Source organism: Musca autumnalis, unplaced genomic scaffold (assembly GCF_047663935.1).
Source record: "Musca autumnalis isolate F117 unplaced genomic scaffold, ASM4766393v1 scaffold_3, whole genome shotgun sequence".
NCBI classification, from domain to species: domain Eukaryota; kingdom Metazoa; phylum Arthropoda; class Insecta; order Diptera; family Muscidae; genus Musca; species Musca autumnalis.
The window spans coordinates 9,720,924-9,734,260 of NW_027411866.1; the positions used below are offsets into that span (position 1 = coordinate 9,720,924).

At 31.5% G+C, this 13,337-nt stretch overlaps 1 protein-coding gene and 1 long non-coding RNA gene across 5 annotated transcripts in view; one reads left to right on the forward strand and one right to left on the reverse strand.

Moving 5' to 3' along the window:
• Nucleotides 1-13,337, reverse strand: part of DAAM (disheveled-associated activator of morphogenesis-like protein) — a 290,481-nt gene that overhangs the window by 104,140 nt on the left and 173,004 nt on the right. The gene's annotated exons all lie outside the window — the stretch shown is intronic.
• Nucleotides 1,576-2,666, forward strand: LOC141399639 (uncharacterized). Its single transcript, XR_012411890.1, has 4 exons — nucleotides 1,576-1,798; nucleotides 2,079-2,143; nucleotides 2,211-2,297; nucleotides 2,373-2,666. It is a non-coding gene; the product is annotated as an uncharacterized lncRNA (long non-coding RNA).

The window sequence follows — 13,337 nt, forward strand, 5'->3', positions numbered from 1 at the left end:
GATGAACTTTTCTGTAGGAAATATTTATTCGGATGAACTTTTCTAGACGGAAAAGGTTCATCGGATGAACCTTTCTATGGGAACGGTTCTTCGGATTCGATTGAAAGGTTCATCGTATTAACTTTCGTAAAGGAAAAAGTTTATAGGATTAACTTTTTATAGGCAAATTTTCATCAGATGAATTTTTCTATAGGAAGGTGTTATGATTGGGTTCTATAGACAGAAGCTCTACTCCAGTCTGAAGGCCTTTTGAAAGGCTTCTATAGGCAGATGGCAAGTAAAAGTAGTGATTTCTTTAAATAAAAGGCCTTGTTAAAGACATTTTCAGACAAAAGACCTTGTGAAGGTCGTCTTCAGACGGAAGAAATTGTAAAGGCTTACACATTAGACAGAAGAACTTAAAAAATCTATAGACAGAAGGCCTTCTTAAAGTCTTCAATGTTCAGAAGGACTTATAAAGTTCTCATACTGGCGGAATGCCTTCTGAACGTCTCCTAATTATCTTCTTCATACAGAAGTCCTCTTACAGCTCTTCTATAGACTCAAGACTATTTAAAGGTCTGCTATGTACGTTTTGTGAAGAACTTTAAATGTTCGTGTTTAAAGAAGGTTTTCTGTCTATAAAAGACATTTCGTATGTATTCTGGTTAAAGAGAACCTTTCAAATCGACGCCTCCAAACAATAGTATGCTAAGTCGACTTAGCATGTTTTCAAGTTCTTTACATTTTTATATTTTACGTCCTTTAACTTAAATTCTGTCAAATTTTGGTAATAATCGGGCAATCCGAACAGAAGTTATAAACAAATATTTACTTAGCATAGTACTGAAGATCAAAGAAATTTCCAAACTTTTAGAGCTTGTCCTGCAAAACTCACTGTTCAGAATTAGCAAACTATTATTTGGAGGTGTCGAACGTCCTTTAACTTAAATTCTGTCAAATTTTGGTAATGATCGGTCAATGCGAACAGAAGTTATGAACAAATATTGACTTAGCATAGTACTGAAGTTAAAAAAAATTTCCACACTTTGAGAGCTTCTCCTGCAAAACTCACTTTTTTACTTAGCATACTATTATTTGGAGGTGTCGAAATGTCGTCTGCCTAAGGACGCGTTTAAAAGGTCTTTTGTCAATAAAAGACGGGTAAATGGCGTTTGTCTATAAAAGAGCACTGGAAGATAATTTGACCATGGAAGATTTTTAGAATGTCATCTGTTTATAGAATACCTTTCTATAAAGTTTCTTAGGGTAGATTATCTCTGCAGATTATCTTTAAAAGTCCTTTGTATTGTGCCTTCTATATACAACCTTTGGAGCGTATTTGTGATGTTATTCGCTTCTATAGAAAACTTATCCCATTATAAAAATGTTTTAAAGTCCATTTTTGTTTGCTTATGCTCTTTCCACCAACTGTAGGGTATTTTTAATAATTCAGATCCTATCTTAACAATTAAAATAATTTTTATTGTTACAATTAACATGATTGATTGGGCAGGTACAGGTTACGTGTAAAACGAATTCATATTTTGTTTACACATGACCAGTCACAGACAGATACAAAGGAGGAGGGTCAGTCAGCACAACAAAAATATTTTGGGCCACAAAAAGAAAAAAAGCCTTTCACACAAAAAACGCGAATATAAACCAGTAACGAAACAAAACAAAACAATTTTATGTAACATGGCATGGCAGCTTAACCAAAAAATTCGCACAAGACACATTTTTGTTATTTTAACCAAAGTGAGCGATTTTTTATGTGGGCAAACAGTGATAACACCTCCTTATCAACGTTTAAAAGGTAACAAAATAAAGGGGATAGGCTGGTCATTAATAAGAAAAGAAAAAAAAAATAAAAAATGAATGGAATTTTTTGGCTTGTTTTTATTCAGACAAATAAACAACCTGTGAATATGGGGTACTTACAAAATGTGGATCATAAAAAACAATCTTCGGTTAAATCATCAGTAAAAAAATTGTTTTGATTTCTTGTCTTGGATTATCTTTACAAATTTGTTTTGATGATGTACGATTTGCCATGGATTTAAGCTAAAAATAAATTTGTTTTGGGGTCTTTTCAGGAGACAAACAGTGAATAAAGGCTATGAAGGACGTTGAAGCCCGCACCTTTAGAAAAACTTATAAGGTATTTTTAAAGTTTTTCCTTTTGAACTCTTCTAGTATTTGCCGCAACTTTTCTTTATTTTTTAAAGTTTCCTCTGCTTCTTTCTCTATCTCTTTAAATCACTTGTGGCCAGACGTATTAATGGTTATTGCCCATTGTTTACCAAGCCACCCATGTAAATAAAACAATCAATGAAAATTAATATTTGCTATTAAAGTAAAAGTTATTTAACATTTCCGTTTTCATTTAGGTGCCTTTTTGGCAGATTATGGAATAGGTGCAGACATGAAAGCCGGTAGCAAAAATCAAATTTCGGAAATAGAGAAAATATTTATTCAAAAAGATCAACAAAAATGGATTTTCGATAATGGAAAGAGTGATGGGAGAATGCTGGTTATAGTGGAACCTCAACTTATAAAATAACCTTTTATATGCCGTGTTTAAACCACATAGTTTCTCTCATGGAAAAATATTTGTATCCAATTCCACTTTTCCCCTCTCATAAGAGGTTCCCCTGTTTGTTGTTTATTTTTCAAAAAATTTATTCACTCAATTCATTATCAATACCCACTTCCCACAATGTGTTTTCATTTAATTTAACAACCCAAAATATAAATAAAACAAAAAAACACCAAAAATAAATGCACTTTTCATTTGCCAAGTGTTACATATCTATGTGTGTTTGTGCACCAACTACCCACACCATTGCCTTGCCGCTTGAGACAAAGTTGGCTTAAAGTGTGGCGTTGCAGTGTTACGAATATGAACGACTAAAAAGCCCAAAATAAAACTTAAACAAAGAAAGCAACGTCATGTCGTCAAAAATTGATTATAATAGCATGCAGGCATGTGCAGTGCAAATCGTTGAAGGAGTGTGCACAGCCAATGGATGGATTGCAGGAACAATGTCGCGTATAAATTGGCATGGAGGTGGATAAATGAACGAAACGAAAAAAAAACACAACAAAATAAAACACTATGGGTTGTGAGTGGAAGGAAGACGACAAAAACTATTGTTTCGAAAAGTCTAGAAGTTAAGACACATTTTGGGGATAGAAGAATTTCAACAGGTCTAAATGTCTTTGATACACAGAAGGCCTTCTAAGGATCTTCTCCAGTTGAAAAATCTAGTGAAGCTTTTATTAAAACTGAAGAACTTGTTAAAGACATGAACTTTTCTATAGGAAAATGTTCATCGGATGAATTTTTCTATAGAAAAAAAATTCATCGGATGAACTTTTCTATAGGAAAAAGTTTATCGGATGAATTTTCTGAACTGTTCTGAAGCTAAGAGTTCATCAGATGAACATTTCTATAGAAAACAAGTTCTTCAGATAAACTTTTCTATAGACAAAAGTTCATTGGATGAATTTTCTATAGAAGAAAGATGAACTTTTTAACACACAAAAGTTAATCAAATGAAATTTTCTATAGAAAACGGTTCACAGGTGAATTTTCTATAGAAAAATGTTTATCGGATGGAGTTTTCTATAGGAAAATGTTCATCGGATGAACTTTTCTATAGGAAAATGTTCATCGGATGAACTTTCTATAGGAAAATGTTCATCAGATGAACTTTTCTATAGGAAAATGTTCATCGATTGAACTTTTCTATAGGAAAATGTTCATCGGTTGTACTTTTCTATAGGAAAATGTTCATCGGAAGAACTTTTCTGTAGACAAAAGTTCATCGAATAAACTTTTCTATAGGCAAAAGTTCATCGGATGAACTTTCCAAAAGGCAAAATTTCATCAGATGAACTTTTCTATAGACAAAAGCTTATCAGGTGAACTTTTCTATAGATAAAGGTTCATCAGATGACCTTTTCTATAGCCAAAAGTTCATCGCATGAATAGACAAAAGTTCATCGGATGAACTTTTCTATAGACAAAAGTTCATCGGATGAACTTTCCTACAGACAAAAGTTCATTGGATGAACTGTCCTATAGAAAAAAGTTCATCGGAAGAACTTTTATATTAACATTTCTATAGACAAAAGTTCATTGGACGAACTGTTCTGGAGCCAAAAGTTCATCAGATGAACATTTCAATAGAAAAAAGTTCATCAGATCATTTCTATAGAAAAAAGTTCTTCAGATGAACATTTCTATAGGAAAAAGTTCAATGGATGAACTTTTCTATAGAAGAAAGATGAACTTTTTAACACACAAAAGTTAATCAAATGAAATTTTCTATAGGAAAATGTTCATCGGATGAACTCTTCTATAGAAAAATGCTCATCGGATGAACTCTTCTATAGAAAAATGTTCATCGGAGGAACTTTTCTATAGAAAATGTTTATCGGAGGAACTTTTCTATTGGGAAATGTTCATCGAATGAACTTTTCTATAGAAAAACGATGAACTTTTTAACACACAAAAGTTTACCAAATGAACTTTTCTATAGAAAAAAGTTCATCGGATGAACCCCTCTTTAGAAAAAAGTCCACCGGATGAACTTTGCTATGGGAAGATGTTCATCGGGTTAAATTTACTATAGGAAAATGTTCATGGGATGAAGTTTTCTATAGGAAAATATTCATCGGATGAACTTTTCTATAGGAAAGTGTTCATCGGATAAACTTTTCTATAGGAAAATGTTCATCGGATGAACTTTTCTATAGGAAAGTGTTCATCGGATGAACTTTTCTATAGGAAAATGTTCATCGGATTAACTTTTCTATAGGAAAATGTTCATCGGATGAAATTTTCTATAGGAAAATGTTCATCAGATGAACTTTTCTATAGACAAAAGTTCATCGGATGAACTTTTCTATAGACAAAAGTTCATCGGATGAACTTTTCTATGGACAAAAGTTCATCGGATGAACTTTTCTATGGACAAAAGTTCATCGGATGAACTTTTCTATGGACAAAAGTTCATCGGATGAACTTTTCTATAGACAAAAGTTCATAAGAGGAACTTTTCTATAGACATAAGTTAATCGGATCAACTTTTCTATAGACAAAAGTTCATCAGATGAGCTTTTCTATAGACTAAAAATCATCCGATGAACTTTTCTACAGACAAAAGTTCATCGGATGAATTTTTCTATAGACATAAGTTCATCCGATGAACTTTGATGAAATTTTCTATAGACAAAAGTTCATTAGATGAACTTTTCTATAGACTAAAAATCTACAGACAAAAGTTCATCGGATGAACTTTTCTATAGACAATAGTTCATCGGATGAACTTTTCTATAGACAAAAGTTCATCGGATGAATTTATCTATAGACAAAAGTTCATCGGATGAATTTTTCTATAGACAAAAGTTCATCGGATGAAATTTCCTATAGACAAAAGTTCATCAGGTGAACTTTTCTATAGACAAAAGTTCATCAGGTGAACTTTTCTATAGACAAAAGTTCATCGGATGAACTTTTCCATAGGAAAAAGTTCATCAGGTGAACTTTTCTATAGACAAAAGTTCATCGGATGAACTTTTCTATAGGAAAAAGTTCATCGGATGAACTTTTCTATAGGAAAAAGTTCATCGGATGAACTTTTCTATAGACAATATTTCATCGGATAAACTTTTCAATAGAAGAGAGATGAACTTTTTAACACACGAAAGTTAATCAAATGAAATTTTCTATAGAAAACGGTTCTGCGGATGAACATTTCTATAGAAAAAAGTTCTTCAGATGAACTTTTCTATAGGAAAAAGTTCAATGGATGAACTTTTCTATAGAAGAAAGATGAACTTTTTAACACACAAAAGTTAATCAAATGAAATTTTCTATAGGAAAATGTTCATCGGATGAACTCTTCTATAGAAAAATGCTCATCGGATGAACTCTTCTATAGAAAAATGTTCATCGGAGGAACTTTTCTATAGAAAATGTTTATCGGAGGAACTTTTCTATTGGGAAATGTTCATCGAATGAACTTTTCTATAGAAAAACGATGAACTTTTTAACACACAAAAGTTTACCAAATGAACTTTTCTATAGAAAAAAGTTCATCGGATGAACCCCTCTTTAGAAAAAAGTCCACCGGATGAACTTTGCTATGGGAAGATGTTCATCGGGTTAAATTTACTATAGGAAAATGTTCATGGGATGAAGTTTTCTATAGGAAAATATTCATCGGATGAACTTTTCTATAGGAAAGTGTTCATCGGATAAACTTTTCTATAGGAAAATGTTCATCGGATGAACTTTTCTATAGGAAAGTGTTCATCGGATGAACTTTTCTATAGGAAAATGTTCATCGGATTAACTTTTCTATAGGAAAATGTTCATCGGATGAAATTTTCTATAGGAAAATGTTCATCAGATGAACTTTTCTATAGACAAAAGTTCATCGGATGAACTTTTCTATAGACAAAAGTTCATCGGATGAACTTTTCTATGGACAAAAGTTCATCGGATGAACTTTTCTATGGACAAAAGTTCATCGGATGAACTTTTCTATGGACAAAAGTTCATCGGATGAACTTTTCTATAGACAAAAGTTCATAAGAGGAACTTTTCTATAGACATAAGTTAATCGGATCAACTTTTCTATAGACAAAAGTTCATCAGATGAGCTTTTCTATAGACTAAAAATCATCCGATGAACTTTTCTACAGACAAAAGTTCATCGGATGAATTTTTCTATAGACATAAGTTCATCCGATGAACTTTGATGAAATTTTCTATAGACAAAAGTTCATTAGATGAACTTTTCTATAGACTAAAAATCTACAGACAAAAGTTCATCGGATGAACTTTTCTATAGACAATAGTTCATCGGATGAACTTTTCTATAGACAAAAGTTCATCGGATGAATTTATCTATAGACAAAAGTTCATCGGATGAATTTTTCTATAGACAAAAGTTCATCGGATGAAATTTCCTATAGACAAAAGTTCATCAGGTGAACTTTTCTATAGACAAAAGTTCATCAGGTGAACTTTTCTATAGACAAAAGTTCATCGGATGAACTTTTCCATAGGAAAAAGTTCATCAGGTGAACTTTTCTATAGACAAAAGTTCATCGGATGAACTTTTCTATAGGAAAAAGTTCATCGGATGAACTTTTCTATAGGAAAAAGTTCATCGGATGAACTTTTCTATAGACAATATTTCATCGGATAAACTTTTCAATAGAAGAGAGATGAACTTTTTAACACACGAAAGTTAATCAAATGAAATTTTCTATAGAAAACGGTTCTGCGGATGAACATTTCTATAGAAAAAAGTTCTTCAGATGAACTTTTCTATAGGAAAAAGTTCAATGGATGAACTTTTCTATAGAAGAAAGATGAACTTTTTAACACACAAAAGTTAATCAAATGAAATTTTCTATAGGAAAATGTTCATCGGATGAACTCTTCTATAGAAAAATGCTCATCGGATGAACTCTTCTATAGAAAAATGTTCATCGGAGGAACTTTTCTATAGAAAATGTTTATCGGAGGAACTTTTCTATTGGGAAATGTTCATCGAATGAACTTTTCTATAGAAAAACGATGAACTTTTTAACACACAAAAGTTTACCAAATGAACTTTTCTATAGAAAAAAGTTCATCGGATGAACCCCTCTTTAGAAAAAAGTCCACCGGATGAACTTTGCTATGGGAAGATGTTCATCGGGTTAAATTTACTATAGGAAAATGTTCATGGGATGAAGTTTTCTATAGGAAAATATTCATCGGATGAACTTTTCTATAGGAAAGTGTTCATCGGATAAACTTTTCTATAGGAAAATGTTCATCGGATGAACTTTTCTATAGGAAAGTGTTCATCGGATGAACTTTTCTATAGGAAAATGTTCATCGGATTAACTTTTCTATAGGAAAATGTTCATCGGATGAAATTTTCTATAGGAAAATGTTCATCAGATGAACTTTTCTATAGACAAAAGTTCATCGGATGAACTTTTCTATAGACAAAAGTTCATCGGATGAACTTTTCTATGGACAAAAGTTCATCGGATGAACTTTTCTATGGACAAAAGTTCATCGGATGAACTTTTCTATGGACAAAAGTTCATCGGATGAACTTTTCTATAGACAAAAGTTCATAAGAGGAACTTTTCTATAGACATAAGTTAATCGGATCAACTTTTCTATAGACAAAAGTTCATCAGATGAGCTTTTCTATAGACTAAAAATCATCCGATGAACTTTTCTACAGACAAAAGTTCATCGGATGAATTTTTCTATAGACATAAGTTCATCCGATGAACTTTGATGAAATTTTCTATAGACAAAAGTTCATTAGATGAACTTTTCTATAGACTAACAATCTACAGACAAAAGTTCATCGGATGAACTTTTCTATAGACAATAGTTCATCGGATGAACTTTTCTATAGACAAAAGTTCATCGGATGAATTTATCTATAGACAAAAGTTCATCGGATGAATTTTTCTATAGACAAAAGTTCATCGGATGAAATTTCCTATAGACAAAAGTTCATCAGGTGAACTTTTCTATAGACAAAAGTTCATCAGGTGAACTTTTCTATAGACAAAAGTTCATCGGATGAACTTTTCCATAGGAAAAAGTTCATCAGGTGAACTTTTCTATAGACAAAAGTTCATCGGATGAACTTTTCTATAGGAAAAAGTTCATCGGATGAACTTTTCTATAGGAAAAAGTTCATCGGATGAACTTTTCTATAGACAATATTTCATCGGATAAACTTTTCAATAGAAGAGAGATGAACTTTTTAACACACGAAAGTTAATCAAATGAAATTTTCTATAGAAAACGGTTCTGCGGATGAACATTTCTATAGAAAAAAGTTCTTCAGATGAACTTTTCTATAGACAAAAGTTCATCAGATGCACTTTTCTATAGGAAAATGTTCATCTGATGAACTTCTCTATTTCTTCTATAGGAAAAAGTTCATCGGATGAACTTTTCTATAAGAAAATGTTCATCGGATGAACTTTTCTATAGGAAAATGTTCATCGGATGACATTTTCTATGGGAAAATGTTCATCGGATGACATTTTCTATGGGAAAATGTTCATCGGATGACATTTTCTATGGGAAAATGTTCATCGGATGACATTTTCTATGGGAAAATGTTCATCGGAAAATGTTCATCGAATGAATTTTTCCATATCAAAACATTTCATTGATTAGAATTTGCATAGAAAAGAGTTCATCGGACGAACTTTTCCATAGCAAAGAGTTCATCGGACGAACTTTTCCAAAGCAAAAAGTTCATCGGATTTACTTTTCCACAGCAAAAAGTTCATTGGATGAACTTTTTTATAGGAACATGTTCATCAGATGAACTTTTCTATAGACAAAAGTTAATCAGATTAACTTTTTCTATAGACAAAAATTCATCAGATGAGCTTTTCTATAGACAAAAGTTCATCGGATGAACATTTCTATAGACAAAAGTTCATCAGATGAACGTTCAACGGATGAACTTTTCTATAGGAAAATGTTCATCGGATGAATTTTTCTATAGAATAATGTTCATCGGATGATATTTTCTATAGAATAATGTTCATCGGATGATATTTTCTATAGGAAAGAGTTCGTTGTATGATCTTTTCTATAGGAAAGAGCTTTTCGGATGAACTTTTCTATAGGAAAATGTTCATCGGATGAACTTTTCTATTGGAAAATTTTCATCGGATGAACTTTTCGATAGAATAATGTTCATCGGATGAATTTTTCTATAGGAAAATGTTCATCAGATGACCTTTTCTATAGGAAAATGTTCATCGGATGATATTTTCTATAGGAAAGAGTTCGTTGTATGAACTTTTCTATAGGAAAGAGTTCTTCGGATGAACTTTTCTATTGGAAAATGTTCATCGGATGAACTTTTCTATTGGAAAATGTTCATCGGATGAACTTTTCTATAGGAAAATGTTCATCGGATGAACTTTTCTCTATGAAAATGTTTATCGGATGAACTTTTCTCTAGGAAAATGTTCATCGGATGAACTTTTCTATAGGAAAATGTTCATCGGATGAACTTTTCTATAGGAAAATGTTCATCGGATGAACTTTTCTATAGGAAAGAGTTCGTCGGATGAACTTTTCTATTGGAAAATGTTCATCGGATGAACTTGTCTATGTGAAAAGTTTCATCAGATGAACCTTTTTATACGAAAATGTTCATCGGATAAACTGTTCTATAGGAAAATGTTTTCTATAGACAAATGTTCATCGGATGAACTTTTCTATAGGAAAATGTTCATCGGCTGAACATTTCCATAGGAAAATGTTCATCGGATGAATTTTTCTATAGGAAAAAGTTCATCGGATGTGCTTTTCTTTAGAATATTTTCATCGAATGGCCTTTTCATTAGAAAATTTTCATCGGGTGTACTCATCTTCGGATGTTCATCGGATATATTTTTCTATGGGAATAAGTTCATTGGATGAACTTTTCTATAGGAAAAAGTTCATCATGTGATCTTTTCTATAGAAAATGTTCATCGGATGAATTTTTCTATAGGAAAATGTTCATCGGATGAACTTTTCTATAGGAAAGAGTTTATCGGATGAAATTTTCTATTGGAAAATGTTCATCGGATGAACTTTTCTATAGGAAAATCTTCGTCGGATGAACATTTCTATAGGAAAATGTTCATCGGATGAGCTTTTCTATAGGAAAATGCTCATCGGTTGAATTTTTCTATAGGAAAATGTTCATCGGATGAGCTTTTCTATAGGAAAATATTCATCGGGTGAACTTTTCTATAGGAAAATGTTCATCGGATGAACTTTTCTATAGGAAAATGTTCATCGGATGAACTTTTCTATAGGAATATGTTCATCGGATGAACTTTTCTATAGGAAAGAGTTCATCGGATGAACTTTTTATAGGAAAGATTTCCCCATTGAAAAGTACATCCGATGAAGTTTTCTATAGGAAAATGTTCATCGGAAGAAAGGTTCTATAGGAAAATGTTCATCGGATGAACTTTTCTATAGGAAAATGTTCGTCGGATGAACTTTTCTACAGGTAAAAGTTCATCGGATGAACGTTTCTTCGTCGGACGAATTTTACTATAGAAAAAGTTCATCTGATGAATTCTTCTATAGGAAATATTTCATCCTATGAATCTTTCTGTCAGCATTCTTCTATAGAAAAGTTCATTCAAAGTACATTTCCTATGAGGAAAGTTCTTTATATGAAAATGCTCTGGTAAAGTTTTCCATAGAAAAACGTTCATTGCATAAACTTTTCTATAGCAAATCGGATGATTTGTACTTTTCTTTAGAACATTTTCATCGAATGACCTTTTCATTAGAAAAGGTTCATCGGATGTACTCTTCTTCGAATGTTCATCGGATGTACTCTTCATCGAATGTACTTTTCTATAGGAAAAAAGTTCATCGTATGACATTTTCCATATAAAAAAGTTCATCGGATTTTTCCATAGAAAAAAATTCATCGGCTTTTTTCCATGGAAAAATTTCATTGGATAAACTTTTCCATAGAAAAGAGTTCATGGGACGAACCTTTCCATAGAAAAGAGTTCATCGCATGAACTTTTCTATAGACAAATGTTCATCGGATAAACTTTTCTATAGAAAAATGTCATTGGATAAACGTTTTCATAGAAAATTCATAGAATAAACTTTTGCATGGAAAAAGTCATCGGATGAGCTTTTCCATAGAAAAAAGTTCATAGTTCGACATTCAACGTTTTTTTCCCGTAGGAAAACTATCAGTTCCTGGAGTATTTTCAGTTCTTTCGATGAATTTTCCCATAGGTAAAATGTTCATTGGCAGTATTATGTATATAGAAAAATCATTGTATCTAGCTTTTCTAATAGAACTGTTTAACGGATTAGTTTTTCCTTTAGATAAGTTCATAAGATGCACTTTGCTATAGAAAATAGTTATCCGCTCATTATTTTGTATAAAAATATTAATTTCCTTGAGAGCTACATTACCATCAACATTAAATTGAACATTTTAGAAACATACCTGAAAAGAAAAATGGAGAAGATACAATTAATTTTTTTGCTAAGTATTGAAATAAATTATAAATAAATGAAGTGAAGGGAGAATGTTGTGAATTCCAAACGAAAGACTTAAGAAACGAACTTGAACACTTATAAAGGGTTTTGTTTATTAATTTTAATTCTATCAGGAATCTGGGGTCAGAAATGTCATAGCCAGGGAATGGATTTTAATATTTTTAAGACTCTCTTGGGGTCATCAAAGCAAATAGAATGCTCTTTAATTTTTTGCGGATTGTGAATTTTTTAAGATTATTTTCAATTGTAGATATTTTTGCTATTTATTCTTATAATTTTTTCGATAAGCCTAACGTCAATTATTGGAAATCAATCATTCCTTAGGATTGTGAAAGTTTTTATAAGAATTTTCTGAATTTTATATGTTCATAACTTATCGTAGAGTTTTTAATGATAAACATTTTATGTACTTCTTGCGGCATGTTGAGAAAATTGCAAATTTTATATAGTTGACTTATTCAACCCACTGTGCGGCACTCTTAACTGATTTTTATTTTACACTTGTTATGTTGAAGCATTTTTTTATTTATTGACTCATTTTTTTTGTTTGTACTGCTTTGTTGTTGTTTTTTTGCCTAGACATATATGCGGATATTGCACAACAGCGTGTATTAAACAATTATTTACTTTCAATTACAAAAAAAAAATATGTGGCACAACTTTTCAAAGAGGCGCCCACAAAAGAGAGAAGTTGGTAATTTTAGGATCAACACAATCAACCCAGAGCAGAGATGGAACAAATGCAAGGTCATGTAAAGGCTGATTTCAAAGTCTGGAACCTGTTGTTTTCAAGAGGAATTGTTAAAGGCAAGACCATATTATTATTGCTATATAATATTGTTTCGGAAGAACTATTTGAATTTTAAATCTGAGAAGGCTTTCTAACTCATAAATTCGTAATTATAGGGGATAGTTAAGAAAAATGATGGATTTTCTTGGCTTCCGACTCTTTGAAATAGAACTTTGTACAACATAACGACTTCATATTGAAGAGACGTTTAATTTTCTTTATTAGGTTTTGTTTTTCAATATACACTAAAGCCTATTTAAATCTAAAAATTAGAGGAAAATTAAAAATTATTAAAAAATATTTTTTTTATTTAATTGTTTGGCCAGAACCAAAATCACTTCTGCAATGTAATTTTTAAAAATAATAATTCTTCCATTTTCATCAATTATAATTTTATTTTGTTTATGCTCTTCATTTGTGTAACAGGTTTTACTGTCCATCAATATTATAGCGGTGAAATAATGA